This window comes from Oryctolagus cuniculus, chromosome 3 (genome assembly GCF_051225735.1).
Source record: "Oryctolagus cuniculus isolate XC-2025 breed Fujian yellow rabbit chromosome 3, ASM5122573v1, whole genome shotgun sequence".
Classification (NCBI taxonomy): domain Eukaryota; kingdom Metazoa; phylum Chordata; class Mammalia; order Lagomorpha; family Leporidae; genus Oryctolagus; species Oryctolagus cuniculus.
In genome coordinates, this window is record NC_142869.1 from 104,459,759 (window position 1) to 104,476,040 (window position 16,282).

The following is a 16,282-nucleotide window of genomic DNA, read 5'->3' on the forward strand; positions in this document are numbered from 1 at the left end:
TGCATATTTTACTGTAAGATAACATTCCTCTTTTAGGCATTGTTTGCCATGTGTCTTTGAACATGTAGGAATTGTATTATCTCATTGTAGCAGAAGGCTTAGTGTTTTCTAATGTAATTATGTGATGAAAGAAAGTGTAGTTTAGAATGGACTATATTGTGCTGCTTATGTTTTTAAATGACTGGCTTAATAACAATAAAACAGGTAACTATAAGTAACATACTAAAAGAATAACATAAAATTACATCTAACTTGATATACTAAAGATTTTCTAGAAAAAGTCTCTGTAATGTTTAAATGGGATAATCTTAAATCAGCTTAACTTATTGGATTTACCTGAGGCAAATCTTTCCACCTATGAAATGTGTGAAATCTAAACAAGACATTGGCATTTAATTTAATTTGATTTTATTTTTAGCAGTCTAGCTTCCTTTTCTTTCTTTTGCTTATGGCATCCTGATATCCTTTCAGGAATTACTTCCTGCTCACTCTTTGCAGTTCTCATTATCAAAGTTCCCCCTTCACCTGGCTAAGGTGTGAGGAAATTAACCAATCACATGTTCCTGCCCAAGATTAGAGTTATATAAAGATAGGAAAACCACAGCCAATTCATTTTCACAGGAGTGGCCTGGTTGTTTTCTGGTCACTTTTCTGAGCACACTTCTGCAGTTACTCCTTTGGATCTTTGAGCCACTCATATTCTTTCAATATTCTTTTTGTAGATTTCAAGTTTGTCAGTGCTAGCTTTCATTGTGCACCTGCAGATCTTCAATCCACACACAAGATCTTGCACTCGTCAATCTGTGTGCTTTCTAAGGGTTTATACAGAATTTAACATTTTATATCAACATGTAGGTGTCAAATATATACCCCTTTCCACTGATGTGTGTGTATGCATGCATACTTGCATGCATGTGTATTGGCATATGTGACACACAGGCAAATACCAAGGTCCCACCAGAATCTGTAGGAGACCTTGATCTTTCTTAAAGGAATTTATTAGACTCAAAATAGAAAACTTTGTGTTCTAAGGAGTCTCCCTTTATTACTTTTTTTTAGTTCATTGGTGAGTTTGTTAGCCTCATTTTAGTTGAATGAAAACAAAAGCCGTTTTACAGCTGGAACACAATGCTAAATACATACTAATCTCATAACAAGTTTGTGCTTGATATCTGAAGAAAATTGATTAAGCTTCATTAACTAGGGTGAATTCCTACTATTAGGCACTGAATCAATATATTGTAAGTTTGTGGAAATATAGCAGCAATAATATTTCTGGCATGTCCACATAGATTTCATAAGAGGCTCATGAAAGTTCTAATGGATAATAGTTCTAAAGCCTGGAAAGAATGAAGCTTTGGACTTAGTCTTGCCTCAGCTATTGGACGGCCCCAAATACTCATTTAACCTTCTGTAGCCATAATTTTTCTAAACTGTGAAGTGAAGATGAGGTTGCATGAAAACCAAACAAAATGCTTTCAAGTGGTTCAACGGCAAGTGTACTTCCAAATTAGAAGCCTATAAAAATAAAAGATAAGATGACAAACAAAGGAAATAGAGAAACAACATAATCATGACATGGAAGGATGCATAGTTTTCACGGGGGACCTAAAACAAATAAAAACACTGAAAAGCGGATTTAAAACAATGCTCATCACAACTGTATAACAGAGACTTACTCAACGGCAAATTTAGAAGGTGTGAGGAAAAAACTGATAGTTAGAGGAAAAAACTGATATTCAGATAAGTGAAATCACCTTGCAGGGCCAAAAATGAGAAATCTGAGATTCAAATTCCTTGTGAATTGCCTTCCCACACTCAGTCTAGGCTTCACCATGTGATTTGCTTTGGCCAATGGAATATTAACCAGCATGACATAAGCTGAAACTTAATAAGCACTTGTACTTTGGAGGCTTGTTTTCTTTGCAACACTTTCTTTTGGAAGCCTAAGACTTTCTTGACATGAGGAGCTCAAATTGAGAGTCAGAAGCCAGACATATGGCCTCAGTTGGACCATTTGAGCCAACTCTCAGATATTTAAGCCACTTCAGGTTAGGATTCAGACACCATGGAGCAGAAACAGTCATCCTGCTTGTGAATTGCCTAAATACCGATCTTCAAAGTATATAAAATAGTTGTCATTTTATGATACTATTTGTAGTGATTTATTAGGCAAAATAATTAATATTTAACTTAGATTCCATCTAAAGCTTGAAAACTCTTTACAAAATGCACAGTCTCAAATCATTGAACTTTCTTGTGGATCCTCAAATGAAGTCCAATATTTTATTTTGCAAAATATGAAATAAACTTTTATTAAAAAGTACAAGAAAACAAAGAATTCATTTCACTCCACATAAGATTAGTAGTTGTTGGGGGCAAGCGCTGTGGCATAGCTGGTAAAAGCTGCCGTCTACAGTGCTGGCATCCTATATGGGTGCCGATTCAAGTCCTGGATGCTCCACTTCTGACCCAGCTCTCTGCTATGGCCTGGGAAAGCAGCAAAAGATGGCCCAAGTCCTTGGACCCCATGCACTTACATGGTAGACTTGGAAGAAGCTCCTGGCTCCTGGCTTCGGATCGGCTCAGCTCTGGCTTTTGCAGCCAACTGGGGAGTGAACCAGTGGATGGAAGACCTCTCTCTCTCTCTGCCTCTCCTCTCTGTCTGTGTAACTCTGACTTTCAAATAAATGAATATTTTAAAAAAATTAATAGTTGTTGTGAAAACTCAGATCAAAATGGAATCACTGGTGTCAAGCCCTAACAAAAAATAAATGAAGCTGGGAGGTTGTGAAGGTGGGCCCTCACACACACATATTTATGATAAGAACTATTACAGCGATTCCTTGAGGTATGCTTATGTACATATACCTGTAACAAGAACATCGCCAAGGACTTTCCAAACTGCAGCTTGTTACATGAGTCACAAGAAAAGCAAACCGGATATACAAGAACACTTGCCTGATAAACTGTTGCCTTGAATGAACTCATCCCAGCTCCAGCAGTAAGTCACAGTAACCAATGTTCTTTTTATTTCAAAGCAAATTACATGTTCTCTTTCTTCTTTAAAATATCCCTTGCCTCAACCTACCCAGATATGCCCCTAGTTGGCCAAGGCACACATGTTCCATATTTACAATGCTTCCACTTATTCTCAAATAAACTCTTTGGTGAATCTCTGTTATTTAGTTTGACATCGTTAACATTTTTGTCTTGTTTCTGATCTTACTCTGAAGGAATAAATTACTCTATTTTTTCTTATAAATTCTAAGTGTATTTAATAGGAAGAATGCAGATTTAAAAATCAGTTAAATTTCATCAATAGAAATAAACTGTTAATATCAGATAAATTTCTAAGGCAAGTTTCTTTAAAAAATAAATAGCTAAGGGAAAGAAAATATTTTTTACGACTGTATTGTAATTTTTTAAAGTAAGAAATAAAAAAGTTCTATTTGACTAAGGCACACACATACACACACACAAAACAAACAAAATCTAAAAACACCCTGAGGGAAGGGTGAACTTCAAATAAATATTTCTTCTTTCAACACAAAAAATACCCCTAACAAGTCTTCTAAGACTGTGGGCGAAAATTTGGAAATAAAACACAAACTCAAAGAAATTGGAGTAATTTTCTTTTTTTTTCTTAAGCTCTCAATTTAATAGCGATTCCCTGCTTATAAGTGATGAGAACACTGGCAATGCATGCTTTCTCTTATTTCACTCTATGTTTCAGACTGTGGCTTAGCAGGCCACTGGCATCCCATATGGGTGCAAGATCGAGTCCCAGGTATTGCTCTTATGATCCAGCTCTCTGTTAAGGCCTGGGAAGGCAGTGGAAGATGGCCCAAGTGCTAGGTCTACAGAACCCCCACCACCACCACCAAGCCACAGCACCAGGGGGCCCTAGTATTTCTTTTGGAAACAATTCTTGGAATTTTGCTGAAAATGTAAGGAAATTGACAATTGGCCAGGTGTGGAGGAGAGAGGATGCTATGATTAGCTGTAAGGATTCTACATTTGTAAGCCTGGAGTTCCAGTTAGTCATCTTTGCCACCCTGTTGGGAGGGTTTGCCCAGAGGAAAAACAAGATAGAGTAAGAAAGTCAAATCCTTGAAGATCATGATCTACTCATAGCTGAAGTTCATTGCTTGAACCTCCTACTTAGAAAAGCAGACAAGTCCTTATTTCAACTAGTTTGAATAAGGCTTCTGTTACTGAATGAATTTTTTATATGTTTATATTTTTTATATGTTTGCGATCTGTGGAGAGCAGAATAGTTGGACTTTTGAAATAGCTAAGCCCATACTTTTTTCAAAATAACTTGGTGAGTAGAATGAGTGGGCTTAACAGAGGGAGTACTTAGCATTTGGGTGAGAGAGAACACATGAAAACAAAGAGTGACAACAAAGAGATGAATGATTTAAGTCAAGTGACCCCTCTTGGAGGTAGGGCAGCCTATAAGGATGACGTTTTCTGCCCCAGGAGATTTGTCTGCTTTATGTAGCCCGTGGAGTGTGTTATCCCTCCATTTTCGGGGGGTTCCTCAACAAAGTGCCTCATGTACAGTGCATGTCAGGAAATTTTCTGTTGGAGGGAAAACACTTAGAATATGATGAGGGTGTCATTACTACTGTGTTTTGTTTGTTTGATCTTCCTAGCAGATTGAAAGATCTTTGGAACCACAGACTGTGCCCTTTCTTGCTTGTTCACCACAGTGCTTTGTACAGTGTTGGATTATCATGGAACTTCAATGTGGCAGAAATCATTAACTTTATCTCAGGGTCAAAATCAGTTACCTTACATCTGATGGAAGCATCAGATGAATTACACAAAGGACAGGTTTCAAGGTCAAGGTACCAAGTATCAGATTATGGCTTAGAGACACCATTAGTCACTTGACATATTTTAACATTACTAAAAATGTCTCTGGGGGGTGGGGAAATGTTATTGGTTTGTATCAAAATCTACAATTGGGCTGAGTTAGTGAATGCCCAATGTCCCTACTCTACAGCCACAAATTTTCATTTTAAAGCCATCCATCTGTGACTAACAATAGTTTACCTTTCAAAACACTAAATAATGTATTGTGGATATATCATAAAAATGTAAATTTTGGAAGTCAGAAAAACATTACCTCATTCTTTTCCTTAAAAGGAAAGTTATAAAGCATCTTTGAAACACTGATAAGGATGCCAAATACCTTTCAAGACTTGCTTATCTGATTGCTTGACTTAATGAAATCTTACTGAGCAAACCGACCAGCTGTTTAAAATTAAGCAATAGGTTGGGAAAACATGACATCATCATTTGATACAGCCATAGACAAAGTTACAGAACCAGGTGCCTTGGGCCTTAAGAATCTGCAATCTTCTCTTTCTAGCCAGATCCCCATTTTCAGTATTCTCTTGTACACTGACCTCATGTAAGAAAGTAATCAAATATACTAAGTTTTGCCATGTGTAAAACTATTTCATTTCCTATTAGGTTTTGACTCTTTATAGGGCATGATGAATAAATTGTTTTTGTGATCCAGAAACGTCTAATCTCAGGAATATGCCAAAGTATTTGATTCACTTTTGAGTTCACTGATTCTTTTTTCCTTAACTGTTGGGGAATCAATGGAGAAATAAAACAAATGTAAGGCCTGTGGGGGCCAAAATGTGACCTTTGCTAACAATAGAGCTGAAATTAGAAAGATTTGCCACTGGTGGACAAGTGGGCCTCCTGAGAGCAGTTCCCCGAATTAGGTGGTTATACTAATCAGGTCACAGGCAGTGCTGGATGGATGAGGTCACGCCTACCACACTTGGTCCCAATACACCCTGCTAATACCACATGGAGGAGCACAGGATAAGGTACTTCCCCTGTGGGCGACTTGGCTCCTAAGCAGAGGGGAGAGGAAGGATCTGGCCTACTTTAATCTATTCTCTCCTCTCAAATTTTCCAGTCAGATTAAGTCTATCTTCCTTAGAAGAGGACTCAATGAGCTGAGGGAGGGGAAGGAGGACAGAGGCCTGGACTGTGGTACAAGGGGAGGGAATCCCACATAGGATGGAACAAAAGGAGTGGAGAGGAGCATCTTTCCTGTAACATGGGCTGAACTCCCAGCCTCGCTCTTCTAACTGCCAAAGCATGTAGTCATTTTACTGAAGGTCTATGGCGCTGGGCTTTTTATGGCTTGTAGATCTGAAAACATTTTTACTTTCTCATTTTTCAAAGTTTACCTAGTCTGGTTGTTTGCACAAAAGAGTCTCAGAAGGCCTGAGAATTTCTTAATGGCTTCTTTAAAAGGGAGGGTGTGTGCTAATGTTATAGGCAGGCATATAGAATAAAATTGATCGTGTGGTGTGCCGGCCACAGTGCGCCAGCCGTGGCAGCCATTGGAGGGTGAACCAATGGCAAAAGGAAGACCTATCTCTCTGTCTCTCTCTCTCTCACTATCCACTCTGCCTGTCAAAAAAAAAAAAAAAAAAATTGATCAAGTTTGTGAGCTGGAAGACCATGCCTTCACCACACCCTTGGGTAACCTCATGCCCCTACCTGGCCACATCTGAGCACCCACCAGCCAATCAGGTTAATTAACCACTCCCCTTTGGAAGTGGATTAAAAGCCTGGGACACAGTGTACCTGCCCTCTCCTTTCCTTGGCCTTCTGCCAGTAGGGGTCTGTGTGGCTCTGTGCCTCCAGGGCGTGTGGCCTTCGGGCCACCCGCCCCATGCTTCCTGGCCTAGATGCTCCTCCAGGTGGCTGGTTCCTGGTACTCGGTATGAACCCAGATTTACCTCTCTCCTATAGACAGGGCCCTCACTCTCCTATGCATCTTTCACACTGAACAGAAGCTTAAAAATGAATCATGCTGCCTCATTCATTTATGCGGTATTCAGAATTCTTCTCTGAATATTAGGCAAGAACCCACACAGGCTTATTAATATTGGGAATTTATTAATAAGCACAAAGTGATATCATATGGTACCCCAAATTCCGGTTTCACTAGGTTGGTGGAGATCCAGGTCCTATCTTCCAGTTATATTGGTTTTGTTTGTATCTGTTACATACCGAATTTCTACATGCTATTGTTTTGAACAAAGGATCTTCTCAGATAAAATTTGGAAAAATGTTATAATGATATTCCCCTTTTACAAATGAGGAAATTGAGGTACAGGGAGCTTAAATATCTTTTCCGAAGTTATGCAGTAAAAGATGCAGCTGGAACTTGACTCGTTTTCTGAATTTGGAGTTTCTATCATGTGAATTCTAGTCACAGTAATTCTTGCATTTAGGTAGTGAAATGGAAGGAAAAACAACGTAGATTTCTTTGCTTTCCTGCTGAACTTTTCCTATTGCATCACACCAGTTTTCAGGGCAACCACTTGGTGCTCATGTAATCTTGAACCTAAACAACTGTAGCTAATAGCCTTAATTTAGTGATGACTCAAGACTCAGATATTCAGCAGCCTACTTGATTTCACCTGTTGGCTGACTCACAAGCATCTCAAACTTAGGAATTCCCAAACAGAACTTGTGATTCCACACCCTGAAAACCTGTTTGCCCCACTCCCATCTTCTTTTGGTAAATAGCATCATCATTTTATCAGTTGCTCAAACCAGAAACTTGTTCGTCATATTTAATTCCTCCCTTTCCTCACCTCCCACATTCAACCCACCCGGATATCTTTTTAACACCAACTCCAAATACAGCTGGAATCTATATCTTCTTGCCAACACCACTGCACCACCCTAAGAAAAACAACACAATAGCTATTACCATCCACATTCTTTCCTTTATCTCGCAAACACAGAATGAGTTCCCTTTCTGTACTCTGTTTTTCTAAAGGCTTATACTCAATACACAAAATAACACTATGTTTGAACTTTTTTCCTGTTTTCTTAACCCTATTTTGTGGGAAAAAATTAATCATAAACATCTCAAAATCTACACTGAAAAATTACATTTCCACAAAAATTTCTTTCTAAAAGAAATTATAAATATCCATATATTGTGACTGTCTTATCCACAATTTATTTTATGCTTGATCTAATTTCTAATTCATGTGGTTGTAAAGTCGTAAAATTGTAAAGAGTAAGGTATTCAGGCATACTTAATGTAAATTTACCACAAAAACTTTTCCTATCTGTATCAATATTTAAACTTTCAAGATTTTATATCAAAATATATACTTGGGAAAGTTTAATTTCAAATAAAGTACTTAAGCTGTATTGAACTTGTGTGGTTTAGACATATTTTAATCTTCTTGTTATTATATTGGCATGTTACAATTAATGGCCTATTTGAAATTCCATTAAATCTTCTATTATCAGAGGTTCATAACTGTAGCATAAAATTTTTTTTCTCCAGGCTGAAACGTGTTATACAAAGGTTTCAGCCTAGAACCAATTAAAAAATTTAGTCATTAAATAGTTTGTCTTTGCATGCAGACTTGTCATTTTCATTAATTTTTGGAGAAAGCTGTTTAGCCAAGTCTACACTGCTCCATGGTAATATTCTAAAGATTGTTTTTGAAATGTTCATGGAAATAGTCATGAAAAATATATGGAAGATTCTATCTCATTTTAGACTGGACTTGGAATCATTGCCTTTCTGTATGGCAGGGAGATGGGTATCTTAGATTTTTAATGTATTTTTCTATTTTTAGCTCTACATTCACCTCCCATTTTTAGGGATACCACATACTACCAGGTTCAGAGTCTCTTGAGGTTTCTGCAAAGAAAATCACATTGCTTCTTTGTTAGGCAGTTGTAATAACCTCACCATTTAGCTAATGAGCGATGAACTGTGTTTAATGTGGCTGACAAATCAGGTGAACTTAATTTTGTGCACTGATTACTGGATTTAACACACTGGAAGTCACTGAAGAACTTGACAAAAGCAATTTTCATATAGGATTTGGGGAAAAAGTAAATTAAGTGGTTTTACTTTGTTTTAATTTTTCCATTTTACTTATTTTCATTATTTATTTGAAAGGCAGTGATACAGAGAGGCAGAGAGAGGTGTTCTGTTAGTTCAGTTCCCAAATGCTCTCAACAGTCAAAACTAGAACAGGCCATGTGGGTGGCAGGGACCCAAGTACTTGAACCATCATCTATCTGCTGCCTCACAGGGTGCGCATTAGCAGGAATCTGGATTAGAAATCTAGAAGCTAGAACTAAAACTCAGCTTTCTGATCTAGCATACAGGCATCCCAAGTGACATCTGAATCTCCTGCCTCAGGTGGTTTTAAAGGGAAACAGAAGAAGAGGAATTGGGGACAGCAAAGTATATAACTCTGTAAGGGAATTTTTCTAAAAAGGAAATAACAGGGGCTGACATTGTAGTACAGTCTGTTACGTGGGTTAAGTCACTACCTGTGACACCAGCATTCCATATGGGCACTGGTGCAGGTCCTGGCTGTTCCACTTCCAATCTAGCTCCCTACTGAAGCACCTGAGAAAGCAGCAGAGGATGGCCCAGGTACCTGGCCTGCTGACACCCATTTGGAAGACCTGCAGGGAGATCTGCAACCATTTGGGGAGTGAACCAGTGCATGGATGATCTCTCTCTCTCTCTCTCAATTTGCCTTTCAAATAAATAAATAGGGGCTGGTGCTGTGGTGTAGTAGGTTAAACCTCTACCTGCAGTGCCAGCATCTCATATGAGTGCCAGTTTAAGTCCTGGCTGCTCCGCTTCTGATTCCCCTGATAATGGCCTGGGAAAGTAGTAGAAGATGGCCCAAGTACTCAGGCACCTGAACAGGTGTGGGAGACCCAGAAGAAGCTCCTGGCTCCCGGCTTTGAATCAGCGCAGCTCTGGCCATTGCAGCCATCTGTGATGAATCAGCGATGGAACATCTCTGTCTCTCCCTCTGTCTATAACTCTGCCTCTCAAATAATAAATAAATCTTTAAAAAAATGTAAAGGAAGCTTGCAGGAGTCAGAGATCAAGAAATAATGGGAATCAACTCCCATGGACAGAATTTTAGAATGCTACAGTTTATTTCCAGATGCCAGATTTTAACATTTGTGAAAAGAACATTCATAAGCATAGAGAACAGTGGTTAAGTGCATGTATAAAGTAGTATGGTCAAAATCACTAGCTTCAAATTCCAACTTTAATATATACTGGTACTTTGATAAAGGGATAATTGCACCTACCTCAAAGAATTTGAAGATGATATTTTCAGTTAACCAAAATATTAATTGAATGTCATTGTATGCCAGGTACTATTCCAGGTGCTGTGGATATAGCCCTGGCTAAGACAGATAGTAAATGCTAATGATTTTTTTTTTTAGTGCTTCACACGTAAGTATAGATTGTTCTGATTATTTCCATCTTCATCAATACTGACTAATTATAGAATAGCTAGAAGGGACCAAAGTCAAGATATTTGGATGTCTGGAGCATCAGAAAATATTTGAAAGAACAGTGAAAATATTAAAGAGGTGGAAGCAGAATTAACCCGTTTTATCAAAGGTCAGAACTAGAAATAAAAGGTAGAAGAAGGGATATAATGGTTTGATATAAAAACAAAGTATCTCACAAATTGAATGAGCTGGCAATTTACAGGTGGTAACTCTCACAGGTACTATTCTGGCAGCACTATCAGGAATGTTATGTTGATACTTTTATTTGGAAGTAATAGACTTGGGTATTTCTAAGTTTATTTGTGGATCTAAAATTAATGATCCTATAAACTTTCTCTAAATAAAAGTGGTTCATCCTATTCAGAATTTTGATTCATTTGTTCTTAGGTGAGTCATTTCCTTTGGGTTTCAGTTTTTGGTCTTATCTGTAAAAAGATGAGGCACTGTCAACTGCTTCTATTGACTTTCTGGTTCTAAAACACTGAAATTAATTAACAAAAACCACCTGAAAAACCTTTTCCTACTTGTTTTCAGTTTTTGTTTGGACCTAGAAATGTGAATAATTCTGGGGAACATGTAGTATATGATACTTTTTCCATTTGACTTTAAAGACTAAAAATTGCATGAATTATATTAGAAAGAAACTTTGAGCTGTGTAGGCAGAGAAGTTGACTAAATAAAAACTATATTGCACAGAGAATAATGCGCAGTATAGGTAAAACTAAGCATTGACTTTTTGCTATAGTCTAAATATGTTTTGTCCCCTCTGAAAACTCATGTTGAAATTTAATCCTTACTGTGAAGTGTTAAGCAAAAGGGAAGAAACATAATCTGACTACAGCATTTAGAGGCGGTGCCTTTAGGAGGTGAGGGGGATTAAATAAATTCATCCGGCCAGAGCCCCCATGATTGGAACTGATGGCTTTTTAAGAAGATGATGAGAGACCATAAGGCACACACGTACATGCATGTGTGTACTCACTCCCTGTCTCTCACCACGTGATGCCCTGCACTGCCTTGGCACTCTGTAAATGAGAAGGTCCCCACCAGATGCAGCCCCTCAACCCTAGACCAGAACTGTGAGGCAAAAGAAACCTCTTTTCTTTTAAGATTTATTTATTTATTTGAAAGTCAGAGTTACACAGAGAGGAGAGAGAGGAGAGAGAAGAGAGAGAGAGGAGAGAGAGAGAGATGTCTTCCGTCACTCCCGTTCACTCCCCAGATGGCCGCAACGGATGGAGCTGCGCCGATCGATCCAAAGCCAGGAGCCTCTTCCAGGTCTCCCATGTGGGTGCAGGGGCCCAAGGACTTGGGCCATCTTCTACTGCTTTCCCAGGCCACAGCAGAGAGCTAGATTGGAAGAGGAGCAATTGGGACTAGAACCGGCTCCCATAAGGGATGCCGGCGTGGCGTTAACTTGCTGTGCCACAGCGCCGGCCGCAAAAGAAACCTCTTTTCTTTATAACTTACCCATCTGAGGCTTTATGTTATTAGCAACAGAACACAGACTCAGATACTCTTGGTTCTGAAACCTGAGTTCCTGGAAGTGAATGAAGAAAAACAACTCCTGCTTAGCAATCAGGATGTCCACTTGGATTGGCACGGAGGGTTGGTTCTATGGTGCCTGCATTAATGATGGACACAACTCTTCCCAGCGTGTAAGTTGTTTTCCTTTACGTCTTTTCTTTTCTTTTTTTTTTCAGTGCTCTTTCTCTCTTCCCCTTTTCTTATTATCCTATGCCATTTTGTTGTTACTCTTTATAAGTCAATACTTATTTGAGAATGTGTTATTTACTGTGTATAATAATCAATCATGGATAGAGGCAAATGAACATAAAGAAATGTAAAATTTGATATTGAGGGATTTGTAGATTATTTAAGGAAAGAAAGATGAAAGGGATACATGATAAACCAAGCTCTTGCAGTGACCTTGGCATTGCTTTAAATACTGAAAAGATTCAGATTTGTGGCTTCAAAGAGGTTGTAATTTAGTACTCTGGAGACTTTAGTCATTTAATTTTTTCCGTAACTTTGGGAGATCCTTAGTAATCTATATTTTGCAAACTAGAAGTTAAGAAATTTGTGAGTCTGAATCTAAAATCATATTTGTTTTTACTCATTGTCTATTTTTATTATTCCTTACAGTAGAATACAATGGATTCATATGAAATATGGGTGGAGTGGCCTATGTTTATTGCAGTCATGTGACAGAAAGATAATCATAGGTTGTTGGAAAGATTGGGTGAGAACTTCATGGAGAAGAAGGGACTTGACTCATCTTTTTCCATTCATTCTTCAATGAAATATTTATTAAACATCAATGCCAAGAACAGCATACAGATCTACCTTAGAAGCTGCGGTGGACAAATAATTTTTTAAACAGAAAGAGAGATCTTGTAACTATTGATTTACTTTCTGAATGCTGTCATGATTGGATCAGGTCAAAACCAGGATCCTGGAACTCATTCGAGGTTTCCCATATGGATGGCATAATTTCAAGTATTTGAGCATAGGATGTATATCAGAAGGAAGCTCAAGCAGAAGTGGAGCCAGGACTCACCCCCAAGGACTCCCTTGTAGAGTGCAGACATTCCAAGGAGTAACTTAAACATGCCAAATGTCTGTTCAGACATAAATTGTAAACAAAAATGATACCTCCAGAAAAATTATAACACTTTGTGAAATATATTCTGTGTAGGCAATAGTAATTTTTATAATGTTTCAAATATTATATATAATAAATATTAATATTTATTATATTATATATTATTAGTATGTTATGTATTTAACATTTTTTTTTTACTAATTTTATTTATTTGAAAGTCAGGGTTACAGAGAGAGGTAGAGAGAGAGAGAGAGAGAGTGAGTGAGAGGTCTTCCATCTGCCGGTTCACTCCCCAAATGGCTGCAATGGCTGGAACTGAGCTGATCTGAAACCAGGAGCCAGGAGCTTCCTCTGGGTCTGCCACATAGGAGCAAGCACTTGGACCATCATCTTCTGTTTTCCCAGGCACATTGCAGGGAGCTGGGTTGGAAGTGGAGCAGCCAGGACTTGAATGGGATGCCAGAGCTGCAGGTCAGGACTTTAACTTGCTACGCCACAATGCCGGCCCCCAAATTCTTAAACTGACTTTCTAAGATCTTGAAGAAAGTCAAGCAAGATTCTGGCTTTCAATTTGATTTCCATTTAAAATTAACACTTAGCATGTTTTCCAACTTTAGTTGAGCAAAAATACTCACCTAGGATGTGTCTTCAAGCCAGAGATTTCACAAGAGTCTTGGAATTCCTATTTTAAGAATGGCCTTAGGTTCTTATCATTAGCAAGATTAAGAATCACTAGTTTAGCCCAAGCCATTTGAAACTTATCTTTGTATTCCTTTATTATCAACTCAGGTTTGCACAATCCAAACAGGATTGAAACACAGCTGCAGGTATCATTCAGATCACTGGGCTAGAAGGTCTTGAGATTGGCCTTAAGTTTTGTTGGGAAAATGACATTCTGAACCAGATTTATGTGAGCAAAATTTGACAATTTTTTAAAATTCTTTAACATAAAAAAACTGAATTCAAATCATTGTGTCTCTAAACTCCTATGACTAACCTTTTGAAGGAAGAAAATCAGATGAGGTGGATAAAAATAGAATGGTGGTGGTATTGATGTGGTAAAACTAGGAAGTAAAAAGTAATGCTTTTCTTAACTGTGGGCTTGATCCACCCACCTTCCCATGATGCCCTGTTACATTCAGGAGCAGGGCACATGCTAAGACTCCACCACTTTGTATATCTGATTGGGATGCCACTTCTTAAAAAGAGGTAGAAAGTGGGGGAGAGAAAAAGTTCCACTGAGGACTGCACTCAGATGTATCATTCTTGTTTTTGCTTGGAGGTACCGTATTCTTTCTTTTGTTCATGATCTGCTCATGATGGATATTTCTCAGGGTGGGGCAGCCCAAACTCATGTGTGAATGCATGTTTATTCCTTCATTGTTAAATACATTTTGCTCAGGGTGGTGCTGTGGTGTAGTGGGTAGAGCTGCCACCTGCAGTGCTGGCATCCCATATGGGCACTGGTTCGTTTTCGCTGTTCTACTTCCTATCCAGCTCTCTGCTGTGGCCTAGGATAGCAGTAGAAGATGACCCAAGTCCGTGGGCCTCTGCACCCAAAAGAAGCTAAGAAGCTCCTGGCTCCTGGCTTCGGATCAGCACTGCTCCAGCCATTGTGGCCAACTGGGGAGTGAACTAGCGGTTGGAAGACCTCTCTCTCTCTCTCTCTGCGTTTCCTCTATGTGAACTCTTTCAAATAAATGAATAAATCTTAAAAAAATACATTCTGCTCTTATTTGCACAGGATTCTAGTCTCTGTTCAGTAGTTTTACCTCTGTGGGAGACAAGAACCTGGATTAGAAAATAATCTATTCATTGTCCACCTCAGTACCATTCATTTAATTTTTTTTAAAGATTATTTATTTGAAAGGCAGAGTTAGAGTTACAGTGAGGCAGAGACAGAGACAGAGAGATCTTCCATCTACTGATTCACTCCCAAAATGATTGCAATGGCTGGATCTGGGCTTATCCGAAGCCAGGAGCTAGGGGCTTCTTCTGGGTCTCAATGTAGGTGCAGGGTCTCAAGCACTTGGGCCATATTCCACTACTTTCTCAGGCCATAGCAGAGAGTAGATCAGTAGTTGAGCAGCCAGGATTTGAACTGGTTCCCATATGGGATACCTGCACCACAGGTGGCAGCTTTACCTGCTATGTGATGCGCTGGCCTCTCATTTAACTTTAAGCATCGATATTTGAAGCAAATAAAACATGGAGGAGAGATACAATCTCATTTCTAGGAGAATATTATTCTCAGTTTTAACAGTTTAAGAGTTGAGTAACAAGGTTGAATAAGCATTTTGGTGAAAAAGTTTTCAAATTTGGAGGAGGTGAGTAATGAAAACTATGTTACATAAAAATGTGCTTGATAAGTATTTCTTAATGGTGATTATTTTTTCTAGCTTTTTGTTTATATTTTTTCATGGAGTCACTAAGAGATAGTTTGTGGTATAGGGAAGAAAATGTGTTTTAACTTTCCCATCCTTAGCATTAAAGTCTTATGTAGTATAATCTATCCTAGATATTAATCAACGTGTTTAGGATTGTTAGTCCTGCAATTAACTTTCTGTGCAATTCTGAGCAATTTACTTCACTGTTCTGTTTTTCATTTTCAATCTCTGCCAAAGAAACATACAGCACATATTCTATTTATCATATAGATCTTTGTGAAGCATGAATGAGATAATGGGTAAAAAGCAAAGAGCTGTTAAACTCACCTGGTAATCACAAATTCCATATATTTTGTTTCAAAACTGTTGGACACTGATTATTCTAAAGTATTTAAAAGGGATATGTAGTCCGGGAACCTAACAGGGTTCCGCCCAGGGAAGGGAAAGTCCCCAATAAACTCCTGAGATGCTTCCAGTGTGCAAACTCTCTCAGTGACGCAGGAACAGTCTACCTCATCACCTGACGCTGTTTCAACATCAAAGCACAAGAGACCAGCAGTTTGGGAGCCACTCTCATAAACCTTTCCAATCCCTGCTCTACTCGTTTAACAACTAGATGGAGGCTGTCCTATCTGTTGCTGTCCATTTTCACCCCTTTCATGGGGCTGTAACCCAGACAGTGGCTTGTGTTTCTTTTTAATTTAAATGCTATTACTCATGTGGAATGCCAAATGGGAAAATGCTGGCAATGCAAAGGTTCATAGAAGCACTGACACAACCCTAATTGCAGCAGCACAAATGTATCTCTGTAATTGTAGCTAGCACTTATCTCAGTTTCTCATACTCCTTCAGCCCCTTGAGATCGGCCTCAAGCAGAGGATGAAAAGGAGGCCTCAGGAGTTGCTCCATTGAGCAGGGTCTGATAGAG

The 16,282-nt window shown here is 38.6% G+C and overlaps 1 long non-coding RNA gene across 2 annotated transcripts; it reads left to right on the plus strand.

Annotated features, from left to right (window-relative positions):
- Positions 1 to 5,743: 5,743 nt before the first annotated feature.
- LOC149127448 (uncharacterized) lies at positions 5,744 to 13,057 on the plus strand. Of its 2 annotated transcripts, none has more exons than XR_016231575.1 (3): positions 5,744 to 5,858; positions 11,857 to 12,020; positions 12,508 to 13,057. It is a non-coding gene; the product is annotated as an uncharacterized LOC149127448 (long non-coding RNA). The 2 variants fall into 2 exon arrangements; XR_016231574.1 differs by lacking the exon at positions 5,744 to 5,858 and adding an exon at positions 6,595 to 6,767.
- The last annotated feature ends 3,225 nt before the right edge of the window (positions 13,058 to 16,282 follow it).